Genomic DNA, 6,140 nt, shown 5'->3' with positions numbered 1-6,140 from the left:
TATTGTTACTGTGTTGCTTTGGCCCCTGGGCTCTTTTCTTCCGTTGGTGTTCATATTCAGCATTTGTTACTCGTTGGTTTGTCAGCTGAGTGGCAAAGGAGCAACTCGGATTTGAGTTTGACAGATTTTGTTTACAGAACTCATATATTGTCAGTGTGTTGCTTTGGCCCCTGGGCTCTTTTCTCCCGTTGGTCTTCGTATTCAGCATTTGCTACTCTTTTGTTTGTCAGCTGAGCCGGCAAAGGAGCAATTATGATTTGAGTTTGACAGATTTCCTTGAGGGACACCCATATATTCTGTATTTTTTAATGACACTAGTTCTTATTCATAGCAGCTACATGATTTAACTATACTATACCTTGTTTTCTGAAAAAGTGTACATAATTAGAATATGTACAGAATTATTCCTTTGATATTTTTTGCAATATGAAAATTCCAGTTATGATTTATAAGTCTTTCTTTAAATATGGCATGAATGCATATAACCTTGTTTTTTATGATAGCATACTCAATTATTAATTTGGAGTAATGTATAAATCTGCTAATATACTGCTGTTTTTAATCATACTTTGGAACGTTCAGTACAATCCTTATGGTAATTTTGCAGAGTGATCTTGATAAATTTTTTTTTCAAAAATCTTATAACTTTTTTCATTTAGTTTTTGACTCAACATATACTATTGTCTTTTTTTTATTGAAAGGCTTAGGGGTTTGATGGGTCTGTTCAATTCTGTAACTATTCTGACCAATAGATGAAGAATGTGGATACACTCCAAACAACTGTTAAAACCAGTTTTCCAGGATTAGTCATTGACAGCAGCTATGCATGTCAATGTTTGTTTTAGATTGAATATATTCCCTTCGACATGTCCCTTAACACACCTAACAGAGCCATTTGCAGCGTGCCAGCGTATACTAAATGTGGTGCAATCCCCACTAGGCCCCAATTGAGTTAATGTAGACTTTTAACAACATTTGTACGCTCGCCAAAGTGGTGTTCCTGTTTGAGAGTGTTTTGTTTTTTTTCCCTGAAGAAAGAGTGTTTGGGTTTACACCTTCAGAAAATAAAAGTTTGATCACCTCTATGACACATTTGCTACCATTTGTTCAGATGTCTCGGTTTAACATCCATAACATCCATTAGATCGGGATTCATTTATAGAGCTTTTCTTATCTAATAAACCCCCAACTGGATGCACCTAGGCTTTGGCAGCTTATTTTGCCTTCCCAACTCTGCCGATTGGATAGTGCAACAAGTATCGAGTAATACTCGTTATGTTATCCACCGGGTATGGCTGTGCTGTGGTCGATGCGACACTACTGCCCCACCTCTTGCGATGGGTTGAACTAAAGTAGCTTCGATTGTTGCTTCTCCGCAAGTGTTGCCATGAACAAATTCGATTGTTGCTGCTCTGCAAGTGTTGCTCTCTCATTTATTCTTTGTAGCGGTCATGACTCCTGTACCTGGTCCGGTTCTTCTCGAACCCATCCTTGATGCTCAACTTAGAGGATACCTCTCTGATGCGTCCACCATGCTCTTTGGACCCAATACCTATACTTAGCATATCCTTCTCCGTATAGGATTTGAACTTACCTTTACTCTGAAGCTCGGCAAGTTCTAACATTTTTTCTGCCATAGCTTGGATCTCAGGTTGATTAAACTTTGGTTTTCCTTCAACTAGCTTTGGCTTCCTTACTTGAAGCCACCACATGTTCATCCAAGCCTTCAAACGGGTCGAGCTGCCCGGCAGCTATTGCCGCCTCTCTTTCATGCCGTCACTGGTTGATCTTCCTTTAGTACCCACCTTGCCCAAGGCGAATTTTATATATGTTGCTTAGTGCTGGTTCTCGACTCTTTTGGCTTAGGGCTAGAGCTTATTTAGTGGTCTTTTGTTGAACAAACTATTCCCATTGTGTTGGTGTGATGCCCCTATAATTTGCAAATTGTGTTCGAACCATCTGAAAATATTTAGTATTCAGATGGCTCTTCCATTGGCGGAAAGTTTCACCCAGCATCTTTCAAGCATAATGCTTTACTTTCTCTTTAGTTGCTATTGGCAGAATAATAGTTCTGCTCGATAGTTGCCACATCGCATCTTTCTTCCCCTCAGAAACCTATGTCCAATTGGGGATCGTTGGATCCAAAAATCACCTTTGTTCTGATTATAGCACCAATGGTATTACGAAAGTTTGCTATAATATCCAGAGGATCTATGGGCTCTCCTGCTATGCTAATTGCATTGACCGTCCATTGCCCTTCGGGGTATCGGTTTCTTCCTTGCTAACCCTGTTTTGTTTTGTTTTGGCTGTCAGAGGTTGTACTTGCAGGATCCGGACCCCAGCTTTCATTGTCTTCCTCTGTGGGGTTTGGGGGATGGCGTTAGCGTTTACTCCTTGTCTGAGCCACCTATACGGATCAAACGATTCGTAAGCATAGTCTATGAAAATGTATAGTAAATTTTTGGTTGTAATTAATCGCATAGTCATTACCTGACATGGATTTGGTTTGTAATCCAGATCAAAGTCCTCCCTTAAACGGCTTTCTCTTTGCGAAAAAGGGTGTGGATCAATCGGATCGTGCCAAAAATTGCCTATCCAAACCCCTTGTCCAATCCTAGGGCCGTCCTCATCCTTAGATTGGACACAGACGTCCGACTCGTCGTCCCCAGATTGGACACCGACGTCAGCCTCGTTGTCCTACTCCATCTAGGATGCAATTTGTTAGTGCTAAATCATCCCTTCGTGGGGAAGATGATGACGGATAATACATTTACGATTCCAACATTATAGATCCATCAAAAATATATTTGAATAAATTTACTGTAGAAATTTCAGCTCCTTTTGTCCAACAAACTAATCATAGAAATTTATGCAAAACCACACTACCATGTCACGGTAAATCATTTTTTTTGTAGTAGTGCTTTCTTGTTAAATTGTCTAGCTGTGCACTTGATTTTTACATTATCATTTTGTGCACACATTTATGAAAAGCTTAGCTCATGTCATGCTAGTTTCGTGATTTCGTGATCCACCTTAGTAATTTTTAAGTTGGTATCTTTATTGATATCATACAATTGGATCATGATTTATGAAAATAACTCCCTAGGCTACTAACTTTTTCCTTTGAGCTATATTATTTTGCAAGGCCTTTTTAGATGATTTGATTCCAAACGGGGAGAAAATGCAGGTATGTTTCAAAGGGGAAGAAAATTCCAAGTGAAACAAGTCAACATATGAGGGAGGAGTAGCAAATATAGGGAGAAACAAAGGTGGAATTAAGGATTTAGGGGGAGGCCAACCCGACACTGGGTGGTAGTAAGCATCCTAGCAAGTGTAAGTTGTTCAATTTGTCAATTCTTTGCAAATTGCAAGTATCCGGAGGGTGGTAGTAAGCATTCTATGATTAGTAAGCATCCTAGCTCAAGTGCGGCCCACGGCACGCTAGCATGCCTTCGTGCCGTGCCGGCCCAAGCACGGCCCTCCGGATACTTGCAATTGGATTTATATGCATCGATGCAGAAATGTTACTATTCCAATTAGGAAGCACATAAACCATTGATGGTATAAAAATTATGTGATTTTCTTGAATAAATAATATTTCCTTCCATGATTGTTGTTAATTAGAAAGGAAGATTAACTATCATCGTAGAACAACGGGCTAGGTACCGGCCGATGGGCTGCTTTCGTGCCGTGCCGGCCCAAGCACGGCCCAAAATACAGGCCATGCCATACAACCCGTCGTGCTGAGGCCCTAGGCACGACATGGCCCTCGAGTTTGTGTTGTGCTTGCATGGCCCAAAATATTTCATGTTGTGCCGTGTTTTGGGTCGTGCCAAGATATCATGTTGGAGCCCGCCCAAAAATGACACGGCCCAAGTCCCAGCTCTATTAGTGGAAAGCGGAATAAAGGTGAACGTGGTAACTTGGTGGCAAGCCTTCATGGCAAGTCAAAGTGTCCCTGGAAGAGACTTGATTACCGAGAAGCGATACTCTTAGTGAGTGCTTCAGCAACGTGAAGTAGGAGTGACTTTGTGCCTAACTGAAGCACGAGATAAATCTCGCATCAAGAGTTTGCTTCCTCTCATCCCTCTTTACGTTTTCATATTTCATACTTGCAATTGAGTGTCTTTAATTTTTTAGTGCAGATCAAGTTAGGATTGCCTATAGGTTGCGAAACTCTTTTGAGATGAGAATTTCACATTAAAAGAACACAGTTGCACATCTATCTTTTTCTTCTAGATAACATAAAAGCTGAAACAATTGAAATCCTTTCTCACCAAGATTAGGCCCACCGTACCCCTCACAGAGGTCCCACTTGTCAGGACAAAAGTTTGACGAAAAAGGGTGTAGACCCATGAAATTAATAGAAGGAAAATGTTTCCACCAAAATCCTAATATTTTTTACACCAAGCATTCATCTACCCATCTCTTGTACCCGCATATTACTTTCTTTGTCACACACTCTACTTTCCTTTTCATGCACTCACCCATAATTCGCGTCGTTATTTATTTTGGAAGGATAATAATTGACATCATTGTTTTATGGAAGGAAAAGAAAGACATGTATTATTTTTGAAATAAAAAAATTGACATTATTTTTCGGTGGAAAGAAAATTAAATACGTGCCTGTGGCACGTACATCTCGGCTAGTCTAGATAACATACAATAGATTAATTTGTTGTGCAAATTATTGAAGCTATAGATTAAAATTTTAAGTTGTCTAAGTCATCCTCTCTCACTCTTACCTTGAGCACCCGATCAATTTGATATTACTTGTTTCGGGGATGGGAGTATGGAAATATTTTCATCGAAGCCATATAAAATTCATCCCAAGTGCCGTAACACGGTTTGGTTTCCTCGTGTGACACTTCAGGTGTCTAATTAGTAGAACATAAGATAATGTGTGAAACTTGTGTTTGTTCTTGTGTGGAAGTTTAAATTTTCAAAGCAAATTTAGGGGTATTTTTGTAATTATGGAAAATTATAGGACCCTTTTTGTAAAAGTTTTCAACTTAGGGAGTAAATTCAACTTTATGAAGGGCCTTCTTGCAAATATGCTAGTAATCATTACTTTGGCAGCTTTATTGCAAATAAGTCCCAAATTTGTTGAATTTTGCCATCGAAAAGTTTTTTTCTTTTATTAATTCAACTTCACTCAAACTTTTCAAAATACTTCAAAATCCTTTGATCTAGTGAAAATTTACACAACATGAAAGTTGTAGATCTTGAAAAACTGAACAACTTTTATTTTTGGCACTTTTTCATTTGAGCCCTAGATTAGTGGAAAATTTTTGTTTACAGTGAAGTCCTTGAAGTTTTCAAAATTTCCAAGTCCCTCCAACCCTTCTTCCACCTCCCACCTCACCGGAGCTCTGCTCCACCGCCGCCGCGGGATCCCCCGCCCACTGGCTACCCTGCGCCGCCGTTTGGCATGCCGCCGAGCCTCCCTAGCACCTCCTGGGCCCACTCCTCCCCTTTGCTGGCCCCGCACGAGCTTGCCACGATGCGCCGCCACTCACCGCCCCTGCTCTCAACTGCGGTGAGCTTGGCCGCCGCTGTTTTCGCCCCCAGGGTGGTCGTACCGTCTCGCCGCCTCTACGCGTCAAGCGCCACTCCCTGCCGCCACCCACGCCGCCATTGCTGGCCTCCCGCATGCGTGCCACGCTGCCCAACCACGACACCTCGCCGGCCCGCCGTGGATTGCCCTGCTCGCCGCAAATTTTACCACGTCGGCAAGCCTATCTTCTCCAAGAACCTCTTCTCGTGCTCATCCTTTCTTTCTCTGACCTATAAATAGCCTGGCCAGGCTTCTTCACCGGTGTACACACCGCCGCCGCCTTCCTCCAACTCCGATGAGTCCCTGCTGCCGTGGACCCGCCGCTCCAAACCCTCCCTAATCCCCACGACCTCCCAGTTAGCTCCGCCTTGCTCCCACGAAGCTCGCCAGCCCCTTTTCTCTGTCAATCCTTCACCGGAGCGCCGCCATCGCCGTTCACCCCCGCCGCCGCACTCTATCCATCGCCGACGAGCTCCTCTGGCCACCCCGCGTTCCACCCAAGCCACCCTGTAGGTGTGCCTCGAGCTCCTGAAGCTCCCTGGCCCCTCGGCCCTCGCCACCGGCGAGCTCCCTCACCGGAATC

Source organism: Panicum virgatum, chromosome 6K (genome assembly GCF_016808335.1).
Source record: "Panicum virgatum strain AP13 chromosome 6K, P.virgatum_v5, whole genome shotgun sequence".
NCBI classification, from domain to species: Eukaryota; Viridiplantae; Streptophyta; class Magnoliopsida; order Poales; family Poaceae; genus Panicum; species Panicum virgatum.
Note: the sequence above shows the minus strand (reverse complement) of the source record.